We start from the raw sequence: 13,012 nt of genomic DNA on the forward strand, positions 1-13,012 counted from the left end.
ATAGGTTATTTGACAATGCTGAGAAACAGATAGAAGCAATTAACATCAAATTGTTACTTTCCTCCAAAGGAAAATATTTGTTTAATTCCACCATTGAAATGAAAAGAGAAATTTAATTACAACAGCGTTTTAAAGGTGCCTGCCCAGACTAACAAAAGCACAGCCATCTCTCTCTGGAGCCCTGTTCAATATTAATGTGGAGTGCAGGTGAGTCAGAGGGGGAACATCCCAGGATGCCAACTGTCACCCTGCTCACATTCCAGCACAGCACCACGAGCTGGAGCTCTGTAAACCACGGCCACTGATTTTTAAATAGTCACATAACTATCAGAGGATAAGCAAATTGAAATATTAGTTTTCCCATCTTTTATATTTGAGCTGCAAGTTTGGTGCATGTTTGGTCTGCTGTTTTCCATACTGTCACTGTCATATGTTCTGGAAAAATCCCTTTGCCAGGATTTCTCCTCCCGGGAAGCTGAGAGGCCTCAGAGAGAAATGAAAACAACAATTATCTGATTTCTTCCTGCTTTGCTGCTTTGGAATGTGGCTGGAGGTTGTTTACCAACTGGTCATTGTTTGGTTGGTTCCATGTGAATTGTTTTTACTTGATGACCAATCACCATCAGCTGTGTCAGACTGAGGAGTCAGTCAGGAGTTTTTAATATTCATTCTTGTTAAGCCTTCTGTCTGTATCCTTCTCTTTCTTTAGTATAGTTTTAGTATAGCAAAATACTATATTATATATTATATATTATATATTATATATTATATATTATATATTATATATTATATATTATATATTATATATTACATTATACTATATTATACTACATTATACTATATTATACTATTTTATACTTTATGTTATATATTTTATATATAATTCTATATCTATATATATAGATAAATATATATATTTATATAAATATAATAAAATATATATTTATATAAATATATAATCTATATATTTTAGGCTAATATAATACAAATATTATATTATACTACATTATATTATACTACATTATATTATACTACATTATATTATATTATATTATATTATATTATATTATATTATATTATATTATATTATAGCCTTCTGAGAACATGGAGTCAGATTCTGATCTCTCACCTCATCCTGGGGACCCCCACAAACTCAACACCACTCTCTATTTCCAGCTGTGGATTAAGATTGCACCAAATGAGATTTTCACCAAGACAAGGCTGGAAAATCAGGACTATTACCAATAATCCTTGAAAAACATGACAGCAAGAACAGGAAACTCTTGGTTTAGTTTGCAGAAATAATAAATAAGAATAAGAAATAGCTGTTCAAAGCCTCCAGACATGATGTGATGCTCAAAGGAAGGCACAGAGCAGCCCTGAGCTCAGTGCGACCCTCAGGGACAGCTCTGTGGGACTGCAGCAGCAGTGACAGTGACAATGGACAAAATTTGGCAGCACAGCACCTTTTAAAGCCTATTTTTAAATTAGGAGCAGCAACACCACAGGTGTGACAGGAGCTAGTCCTCCCCTTCCCGCTTTTCTTTTTGATCCTGCTGTCATTTATTTGTATTTACAGAAAGCAGCTAATTAATTCAGAGTGCATGTTCCTTGTGGGGCTGCATTTCCTTACATGCTGAATAACAACACAGAGATGGGTGGGAGAACTACAAAGGGAGGAAAACCAAACAGAAATAGGTTATGAATCTTAAAATTCGTGTGTATTGAGAGAACAAAGAATGAAAGTTGATTTAATGTAAGGAATGGGATTTCTAGAGACAATTCAGAAGCACAGTATTCACAAAGGTGTCTTTCAGTGAGAGTAGTGGAGAATTCATCCCAGGGCTTGATAAACCCAACTCTTATTGTACTTCAAAACTTGACTGGAACCAGCAGCTTATCACTATCAGATAACACAACACAGGAAAAAACCCAGAACACCTTAAAGAGCAGGGTCAGTCACAACTGCAGCTGCTTCCTGCAAGCTCCCTCTTTTGAATAACAAAATTATTGGGCAATTAAAAGCAATTGCCACTTCTGTTTTCCCAGTGATAAACATGATAAAACCTCAGAACCACTGCTTTTTTCCTGTTTATAGGAGAGCTCATCACCATCACCCAGCAAACTGCTCTGCCTGGACTGGCAGTGGGAGCTAAGAAAGGAGCTGCAATAACATCGGGTGGTTAAAAAGCAAATAATCCACACTGGTAAAGCACAGTGCCTCAACCACCCTGCCCCACTGAGCAGGCTCCCAGCACACCTGAGCTCTGTGTGTGCAGTGAGCCTCTTGTCAAATCCCAGTGCCAAATTCAGAGAATTCAGGGTGTGCTCAAAGTAAAACTGCTCCGTGCAACAGCACATGGCTGGGCAAAACCTCTCACTCCCAAAAAAACCACTTTGGTGTTTGGGCTTTCTGATAAACCTGAGATATATTGTATGTGAATATTGTATGTGAGGGTGTAGAGCTGCACCTACTACAAACACACGTCCAGTCCCACCCACAGCACCTCCATCAGTGAGTAATTAAGTTCTGCTTCCTTTTTTTAAATATTTACCTGTTCAATAACACTTTCTGCCCTCTAAAGCAAATATAATTTGCAAAAAAGTTCAGAACTTGTATGCATAAATTATTTGCTGCTACGCTGGTTCAAAATGCTTGTTGTGAAATGGAGCAGGGCAGGGTTTTCACAGGCCAGCTGGAACCTGTGGGATTTACCTGAGAGAACACATGCAAGGCACAGTGACCAGCTGTCATCAGCTCGGTGACAAAACCCCTTCCTCAGCCAGAGGCTCCAATAGGGTGTGTGTGATAAATGGTGTCACCTGCAGTGGGATGAAAGGCAATGCAGGATTTATTAGTACTAGACAAAAATAGCAAATATTTGGATAAAAGTTTCAGTGCATACAGCAAAGACAAGACTAGCTTTTCTCTTCCAATTCAATTTGTAATGAATATTTTAAGTTTTTTCAATATTTTCAACTAATAGTCTAAAAACTGTGTAATTTTCAAACTTAAAAAAGTGATGCAAAATATAGAGGTAGTGCAGGATGATAGAACCGTCCTCTGATCAGGGTAAATTCAATGACTGATTGATTGGGATAAATGAAGAGCAAAAGCAAACAAAAGAATTTGAGATGATAGTTAACTGATCACAAAAAACCTAATAAATCACACTTTTGGGGAAGTTTCCAGTGGAGTGACATTCACAGCCCTTTATGGCAAGTGACGCACTGAAAATTGCAAAGCTCTTTATTTACCCTCCGCTCTAACACACAACCCAAACTCTGATGTTCAGTGCACACAAAATAAATGAAGTGAATATTCAGAACTTATAACAAAAGAAGGAGAATTTTCTCCCAGAGCCTTGACAGGTAAAAATTCACGGAAAACCTTGAAAACTCAAAGAAATAGGGAATACAAGAGAAGATACCTCTTTGCAATGTTACTCCTGCAACACCCCAGCAGGGCTATGTGAGAGGGATGGGCTGGCACCCAGCACAGCCAGGCTGGAGCTGCTCCTTCCCAGCTCCTCACAGGGACAGGACATGGCAATCTCACCTGGAGGGCTCCCAGGGCAGCTCTGCTGCTGCAGGAATTGCACTTTTCTGCAGGATTCAGCTGCACACACACCCCTGGAAAATTCAAGATCTCCAGTTCCACACTTCACATCTCAGAGCAGACAGGCACAGAGGACGAACAGAGGTGTCTGACCAACATCAGAAGGTACAAAAACCAATAATGCTGGAGTGTGAATTGCACATGGCAAGGAGACCAGAGGCCACAGAAGTGACTGATTTCTATACACAGACTGATTTCTACACACAATGAACCATTCCTGCTGCATTGCCCATTCCAAAGCAGCAGCTCTTATCCTCATTTACAGCCAATCAACAAAAACAGACCAAGGAAGTGCTGTGGGAGTAAAAACCACTGAGTGCTCCAGTCATTTTACAAGCAACATTTAATTTTACTGTGTTACCGTGTTAAGCTGAGCAATGGAAGGAAACACAATCAAATGCTCATTGTATTTAAAGAGCTTCAAAAAGATCAATTATCTTTATATGGATAAGGAGCAGCTATCGATTTCAACAGTGTTATTCAAATTCCATTTAAGCAATGAATTGCTCTGCTTTTTTTTCAGCCAGAGGAATGGATTAGAGTGGTGCAACCTAATCCTTAACACTGCTCAAAGCAAGCACAGCCCAGTGGCTTCTCAAACCAGGGAAACCTCTCTGACATTGATCTTTCTAATGGAATGGAGCAAGAAACAGAATTCTTGCATTATTCCTGCAAAAATACTGGGTAGAAACAGTGAAACTCTGTAAGAGAAAAGGTTAAAGCTACTTAGAGATGCCAGCATTCAGTCCAGGGGCTGCACCTGCCTGTACAGGTGTGGGTTTGGAAAAAAAGGAAAATCCCTTTCATTGACTCACAGGCAAGGCTGACGCCCTTCCAGGGAAATTCGGTGGCATCCAAAGACAGTAAATTCCTTGCTGGATCCCTAATCAAGCCAAGCAAGTCTTTACACATTACCCATTTTTCTTCTTCCATATTTTAGTCAGTTTACCCTGGCGATTTTATGGACACCCTGGATTTTAAACAATTCTGCACCTCCCCATAAGAACTTAAAGCAAGAGAAAAGAGGTTATTTGTGGTTTGAAAGGACAGAGCCAGGCCTAGAAAGAAACCCTGATGAAAACACAAGAGCGTTTGCAGCATTTTTTGGCATCTCCAGTCAGCCTGCCTGATTACAGCACTTTTCCTCACTCAAAACACAGCTCCACTCCCCAACAGTTGTGTGACTCCAATCAATCCACTTTGTGTTCACCAACAGAAAAAAATAGGTGCAAAATTGGGCTGTAGATTTTTATTAACCTCTATGGAAAAAGAAAAATATCAGGATTGATAATACCTAACTCCCTCTGTAGATCACAGCATCAGAAAAAAACTGCAGAGAGAATCTAAGGTTTCTGAGATTACCTTGGAAACCTTGATGAAAGAGCTGCTACAAGAGGAAAAAAAAAACATTTTGCATAGAATACTGCTGTCTAGGGGAAGGGCAGCTAGGAGGCACAATTTAAAACAGATTTTATTAAATTTAAGGGTAGTTTTCAAGTCTGCCCACTTCCAAACTGCAGGCAAAGCCTGTTCCCAAAAGGCTTCTCTGTTCAGCTGGAGAACTGCTCCTGGATTGTTGCAGACATCTTTTATGGAAAATCCTTTCCTTAGGATTTTCCCTCCTGAGAAGCTGAGAGGCCTCAGGAACAAAATGCAAACAATGGTTATCTGCTGCTGTGGGATGCAACAGGTGCATCTGGGATTGGTCTCATGTGGTTGTTTCTGATTAATGGCCAATCACACTCAGCTGGCTCAGACAGAGTGTCTGGGACAGCTGCCTTTGCTATCATTCTTTTCTATTCTTAGCTTAGCCAGCCTTCTGAGGAAACCTTTCCTTCTATTCTTTTAGTATAGTTTTAATGTAATATATATCATAAATTAATAAATCAAGCCTTCTGAAACATGGAGTCAGATCCTCGTCTCTCCCCTCATCCTCAGACCCCTGTGAATCCATCACACAGGATCAGCAAGGCCTGAGGTGAAAATTCAGATTCAGAGGCACAGAGGACACAGTGCAGTGAATGGGGACAGGGTTTCAGTTCTGTTAGGGCTTTTCCTGCTGCCTTTCCTCACTATTAAGATGATTTGCTACCCCAGCCACAACCAGCACGCTCAACTATCTCCTAAGTTCCCCACCTGTGAGACTGAAGTGGTTTTGCAGGTTTTAATAAAATTCCCAACGCACAGGATAAAATGCTGACCAGCAGTTTGGAAAGATGCAATATTTGCAGTAAGAGCAGCCATGCTGGAGAGAAAGCAGAATTCTGCTGCCCTTCTCCCTGGAGCACATTCACTGCCCTGGAGAGCTCTCCCTCTCAGCAGCAATGATTCCCCCACGCTCCTCTCTCCTGATCCCTCCCTCTCGGACAGCCACAAGTTCCTATTTTCTTATTTGCTGTCTAATAAATCCATACTGAGGGGTTTGTAGCTGTCCTGATCCCTGTTCCATTTTGCCTGGGTGCCCTAAATAACCCTGCTGTCAATAGCAGGCACAGCAAGCACTGGATGAGCGCCGCGTGTTTGATGTGAGAAATGAAAAATCAATGTAATATGCCCTTACTGGAGGCACCTGCAGATAGCATCCAATAGAATTGATTAAGCCCTACACAATAGATAATAAAGCTAATTAAAACCCAACTGGAACGCCACAGTGCAGCTCCACGTTTAAATGCAGTGGTAAAGACAATGCAGGAAGAAATGAGAGGGAAAACTTAGATATGACTAATGGAGGAAGGTATTAATCTACACCTAGATAAAGGTTTATTATTGCCCATAAAGTCAAATAAAATCCACAGTGTTCATATTTTGCTTGTGCTGAACACAAAAAGTATAACCTCATATGTTGCAGTGCAACTTTGACACATTTTTTTAATTAAATAGCAATCCACGTACTCACGTTATTCTGCTGAGATGGAACAATTTCCTTTTATTCTGCTCTAGATAATCACAATCTTAAAGATTTAATGATTTTATAATCTTCAAGCAAAGTATCCAAAATAATGTCTGAAACAAAATGAAAATAGAACAAAATTAGCACCAAACAAACTTTATTGTGACATTTCCTGCATTCCCTACAAATACAGAACTCCCTTTGGGTGAAAGCTTCTATATTGACTACATGTACACCCCTGTAGTTCTAACTGCCACTTGCAAAGGAAGAATGGGCTACAGGAACAAAAGGAAGGAAACAAGGAAGGGGAAAAAAATTCTTATTTTAATTGGTATTACAGAAGAAACCCGATCCTGAATGCAACTCTAAAAACCAACTCATTCTCAGTTTAGTTTCTCTTGTCCATTCCTAAAGCTCTTTCCTTAAAAGAACAAAGCAAACAGAATCCCATCAGAACAATCTGGTTTGCATAGGAGATGAGACTGGGAATGATAAATGCCTCTCATTATCTAGGAAAACTTTCAAAAGAATAAAAAGGTCACAGTTGTTTGTAAGCAGGACAGCATTAGAGACACCCTCAGAATTGTGTTAGAAAGTTCTGAAATATTTTTCATTTTGCTGTTATAGAAGAACAACTTCAGCCCGGAGTAAAGTTTGGTGCCCTCCAAAGTAATATTCAGAACAGCAGCAGGGAGAAAAGGAGGAGCTGTGTGATCCTCCAGCAGCTGTGCCAGCCCCTGAGCAGACACAGCTGCCCTGACCCCTCTGGGCAGCACTCACCAAGCAAAAAGCTCCTGGATTAGGCCACATCCAGGTTATTCTGTGGGTTTTATCCATGGGAAACCTGGGTTGTTCCCACCAAGACACACAGAGCAGACCCAAGGACACAGCAGCGAACAGAGCCCAGCTGTGAGATCAGGGCCTGGTGGATCCTGCTCCCACAGCCATGCCAGCATTGATGGCTCCAGGCCACAACCAGTCAGGAGCCTCCCTCCATCTGCCTGGTGTCCTCTGTCCCATGCCTGTCACACATTATTAATTGGGAAAGTATTTAGCCACAGTTTAAAGAAGCTTCAGAAGCCAATGAATTTCCCACATCCTCACCTGGAAGCGTTCACATCAGATTTCTGCGCTTGAAGCTTTTCCTGCTTTGACCTGTCCCACAGCAGCCTTTGAGACAAAACAGAGAAACAAATGGCAGAGGATTTTTAGTGCTGCAGTCCTGCACAGACTGGACATTGCTAACTGGGACATGAATATTCTTGGCCCAGTCTGTCCTGAGCAGTTCCATCATTAATTGCCCAGCTGAGTGGCTGTCACCTCCAGCCCTCCTGGACATGGCTTGTGTAGCCAGGAACCACTTCTGGTTTTAATAAAGTATTTATTAACCTCTATGGAAAAATAAAAATATCAGGACTGATAATAACTAACTGCCTGTGTAGATCACAGCATCAGAAAAAAACTGCAGAGAATCTAAGGTTTGTGAGATTACCTGGGAAACCTTGATGAAAGAACTACCTCGAGTGGAAAAAAAATACCCATTTTGCATAGAAGAACCAACACTCCCACAGGTCAGAAGGATGCTGGTGCAGAGCACAACTCCAGTAAAACCAGAGTGCAAGTGTAGCAGGACAGTGAGCATGGCCTTGAAAAGTTGAAATCACATTTTTGTTGAGGTCTGGTGCAACTTGTTATACACCTGGTGTGTAAACTTGAGCATAATAGCAAAAGGTCTTTTAAATCAGTTTAAAACGTAGGATAAAATAAACTAAAAAAAAAAAAAAAAAGGAAAAAAAAAAGGAAAAAATCCAAAAGTGCCTGCATTTTGCTTTTGTGCAGAAACTCCATAAGGAAGCAGGTAAAACACAGTTCTATATGATGCATCCCTTTCATGTGAAAAGATTCTGTGAGTGACAACTCTCCCGTGGTCTCGAGAGCAAGCTGCCTAATGAACAGCAAGAGCTCTTTAATGTTAATGAAAACATCCTGTCTGACTCCTCTCAGACAGCCTCTCTCACTCGGTGACAATCACCTTCTGAGCTGCCGCAATTCCCGGCTCGGGAGGAGCGGCTGAGGCTGTCACAGCCCGGCTGCGGTGTCACAGATTAGCTGAACTGCTCCTCTCCCGTTAATGGAGTTACCTGTTAAATCCCCACCTGCTGCCTTGGCAGCTTTTTATTAAGCAATAACATCTTTGGAAGATTCCAGCTACTAAAGGTTTAAAATGAATGGTCTGGGGTTTTTTGTGGTTTTTTTTTTTTTTTTTTCATCCTTGTATTAGACAAAATGAAGTCTTCCTTCTGACATTTTAAAAATCTAGCTCACATCTATTCCTAATAAACAGAATTTTCAAGGATTTAGTAGGGTATTGTGGTGACATCAAAACAGCAGAAGAGCAGATTATAACTTTCAGTGACTGGATGGAGAATTTTGCGAGTACAAAAACATGCAAAACTGTGAGAAAAGACTTCTCCCTGCCACATGCACATATGCATCAACTCTTAGTGACATTTTAGGTATTATGTGCAAAAGAAGAAAGATGAATTAACATCTTGTCTTCTTGGTAATGGAGAAAAAGGAATCTCAGGCTTGTATCTACAGAATTCACGCATTTCTTGCTAACTTTAAATCTCTATTAGCCATATGGAGCAAGTCCATCTGTTTTTACTAAATTTGACTACGAAATCTCTCTGTGCATATGATAATTACATATTGATCTTGAATATATTCCTGTATGCTCCAACATTCCACTGGAGCTCGTTGGCCAATTTCCTTATGGTAATTAGTGGTTAAAGGAGCTCTGAACATAATCTCATTACAACAGAAAGGAATGCAGCCTTTTCAGAACATCCACAGTTTTGGGTTTTTTGGTGGTTTGTTTTTTTTTCCCTGGATTTCAATAAAGGAGTTATCAATGCAGTAAACAGGAAAGAGAATATGAAATTGTGTCTATGGCAACCATATTATAGCTCTCCACTTTGTACTTCTCTGGCTTTTCAATAGATTCACACTCATTTTTCCTGTAAACAGATCAGTTAAAACACGGCTCAGAATTATTTCACAATTGCAACTAAAATACCAGACCTGTAAATTCTCATTTAAAAATGAAAGTGTCTTTTCAGGAAGAAAAATGAAAAAAATATCACTACTGAGCTAATTGCTTCCTAGAAAGCTTCTGCTATTGTTGCTATCTGGCACCTACTTGCAGATAATTATTGCAAGAATATTTACAGGAAGTTCAGTTCTATGGAATAGCATTTTGAGAAGAAAAAACATCCTAAGTTTCTTTGCAATGATATAAATTTAATTTCTAAACTTAATATGAATAAAACTTCCATGTCTCACCTGTTGGAAGTGGTTTTGGGTTTATGCAGAAAAGAGCTATCATATATATAATTTGATAATTATATATCATATATATATATAAAAATATATAATATATAGTATATATTATATATATAATTATCAGATATAATTTATTATATATATATTTATATAAATAAAATTGATCTGGTCTGAATTCCAAGAATGAAAAGCTGCCTTTAATATATTTAAGATTTTCCACTGCTGACACAGGAGCTGCTGCATTAAGGCAACATACAAACAGGTGGAAGGTCATTTTAAGTATTAGAAATACCATTGCTTTTACAGATCGTGATTCCTACATAGGAGACTTCTCCAGGGGCACTGAGAATTAAGGAAAAAAAACCCTGACATAATAAATAAAGCACACTTAAGATGAATGTTTGCAGATTACTACAGGAATAAAAGAACACATTATTTTCATGCAATAATTCAAGGGCAGAAGGCTGCCAACCTGCGACAGAAACTCTTTTAACTTGTCATAAATGTTTACTATCTATACTTATGGAGTTGCTGATTTATCAAACTCATTTTTTCCGAGGAACTTCCTAGAGAGCTTGCCAGCATTTTCTCCATGAGGTGAGCTCTGCACACCCTGCTGCTTGAGGAGAGCTCAACCCTAATCTAGTTTTACCCTCATAAAAACACCAGAGCCTTCCAGTCAATGATTGTTGGAAGGAAGGGGTAGGACATCAATTAATGACCTGATATTAACTTTCAGAGCCCCCTTTTGTATATGTTTTATCCCTTTAAAAACATGATGCAACTCACTTTCACATCAGTGTTTCAAACCAAATCCTCTCTCTTGGCCGCTAAACCATACAAAGAATTAAATCTTTACTGTTAGAAAGTCTCCTCAGACTTCTCGATGCTTAATAAAAAATAATGACAGTTAAAACTCTTTCAATACTCACATCCAATCCCCTGCCTACCCCTTTCCTCTCCTGGGTGCTGTTTTAAGACATGCTCCTCATCCTGGGCTTCCTTTTACATCCCTTAATGAGCAGCAGCCCGGTCTCTTAACTGTCCTGCACGTAAATGGATTAAGTTTCACATGAGCAGAGGTCCCCAGGTGTGTGTTAGCAGAGCTGGAGCAGTTGTGTGAGATGGGATGAGAGTGGAGAATAATTCACCTGCTCCTGACAGCAGAGGCTCCAGCTCTCCACAGCATTTATTTGGACTCCCAATGAAAAGACCCTTTTAAGTTGTCGCATCTTTTATTCAGCAACTCATTTTCTGCTAAGCATTAAAAGTCAGTGGGGTGTGAGGATTTGTTCCAAGGCTTGCTGAGATATTACTCACACAAAGGAGCTGCAGATCATTTCTGCTGAGTAAAGCCACTGGGGATGTTTGAAATTCAAATGCATCTTACCCCCACCCAGCACACTGAGTTGTTTCTTCTCCCTTCCCTTTGTCACTACTCCCAACACTCTATTTTGCTCTATATTTTTCTGCAACTTTTATTCTTTCCACTGAAACTTCACAAAATAATAACTGTTTAAAGCACTTGAGAGCATTACCTGCATTACTGCTCCTATCTCCAAGAAAACAAGGTTCCATTAGGACTGGTTTAAGTTTACACAGCTACTCAACATGACATTTTCAGGCAAAAATGATCCAAAGTGAAGTTTGTTTCCAAGATGAGCCAGTACCATTTTGGATGGCAGATCAGGCCTTTTATGTACATTTATAATTCCTCATTTTCCTTGCTCTTGGAGCCCTGCATCAAAGCCAGCCCTGCTGGCAGCTGGACAGGTAATGAGCTCATGGAACAGCAAATCTGTCAGTTCAACACAATCAGAACTTTTTCCCTGGTAGATTTGTGGCATCTCTTTCTCACAAGTTTGCACACTTACGTAGAAACTCCATTATATGAGAAAAGAATGAAGCTTCTCTCTTATGAACATTTATGGCATGACAAACTCTCTGTAAGAGGGCAAAAATCCTGAGCAACACGAATAATTCACTCCAGTACATAGCAAAGAAGCAAATTAAATATGACTTATATCAATTTATTCAATTTATCAGTGTTTTAGTCATTAGCCCTCATTCCCTGTCAAGCACAATAAAAATGTCAATGTTAACATTCAGATTAGAACCAATTACCCAGGGCCTGTAATGACTCCTGGAAAACACATACTAAGGAAAATTATTAAAATATGACCCTTTAGCTCCATACTGAGCTGAGCAGAGAACAACCTGCACAGGGAACACATGTAAATTAACATTCCATTATCAGTAAAACACACCTTTGATAGTTTTTGATAAAACAGACATGAACTGAGTTACCCCACACCTGTATCTCTGTGTTGTGTTATCCAACACTCAGCTCTGTTAATGCCTCAGTCTTATACTTTGGTATTTCCATCACAGCTAACTACCAGATAAAATACAGAAAATACAGACCCAGGAATGGAGCAGAACTGAATTCTGCCATAGAAACATATATTCTGAATGCTTTTCCACCCTGATTTCCACCTCAACAACCAATATATGACGTTGTTTTATCAGGGCCAGAGTACCTTTAAATTTTTGCTTGGGCATTCCTCCAGGGAGGTGGAATATGTGAATGTGTGCCCCTAGATGATGTAAAAACGAGCCCAAATCTCACCTGCAGGGAGGAAATTCCAGCTGTACCTCAGCAGATGCAGCCCTGGTGTGCCTGGACAAGGCAGCAAATCCCTCCAGGTGTGCTGGTTCCCTGAGAGATCTGCTGCCCTGGGGAGCTGGCAGCTGGAAGGATGTGGGAGAAAGCTGAAGATGTAATTGCACCATCACTCCGGCACTGCCAGGGCTCCTCACAGCCCTGACACAGACACAGCAGAGCAGGGGAGCAGCAAAGAGGCAGCAGCAAAAGGCCGGGCTGAGTGAAAAGGCACCAGGTACTGATTGATTAAAAGTGGGGAAAAAAAGGAAAAAGAAACATTGTGTCCAGAGAACGAAAAACAAGCCCTTTAATTAGTTTTTTCACCAGCCCCAGACAGATTGGCAACGCTAAACCTGGCAACCACTGAAAACCCATCTGGAACCACCACCAGAATGCACCCAGCGTTCCAAAAGCAAAGTCCAGCAAAACCTCCCAGGGGCTGTGGGACAGGGGGGGCACTGGGAGGGTTTTGAGGTCCCTTCCAACCCAAACC

The 13,012-nt window shown here is 40.2% G+C and overlaps 1 long non-coding RNA gene across 2 annotated transcripts in view; it reads right to left on the minus strand.

The window, feature by feature from the left end:
* Positions 1-1,097: 1,097 nt before the first annotated feature.
* The window catches only part of LOC141730844 (uncharacterized), a 38,658-nt gene continuing 26,743 nt past the window's right edge, over positions 1,098-13,012 (minus strand). The window contains exons 5-8 of one of the 2 annotated variants that reach the window (XR_012582579.1): positions 7,614-7,679; positions 6,516-6,622; positions 3,560-3,633; positions 1,098-2,823 (exon numbers count right to left, since the gene is read on the minus strand). This is a non-coding gene — a long non-coding RNA (uncharacterized LOC141730844). The remainder of the gene's footprint in view (positions 2,824-3,559; positions 3,634-6,515; positions 6,623-7,613; positions 7,680-13,012) is intronic. The other variant, XR_012582578.1, reaches the window with a different exon arrangement.

This window comes from Zonotrichia albicollis, chromosome 14 (assembly GCF_047830755.1).
Source record: "Zonotrichia albicollis isolate bZonAlb1 chromosome 14, bZonAlb1.hap1, whole genome shotgun sequence".
Lineage (NCBI taxonomy): Eukaryota > Metazoa > Chordata > Aves > Passeriformes > Passerellidae > Zonotrichia > Zonotrichia albicollis.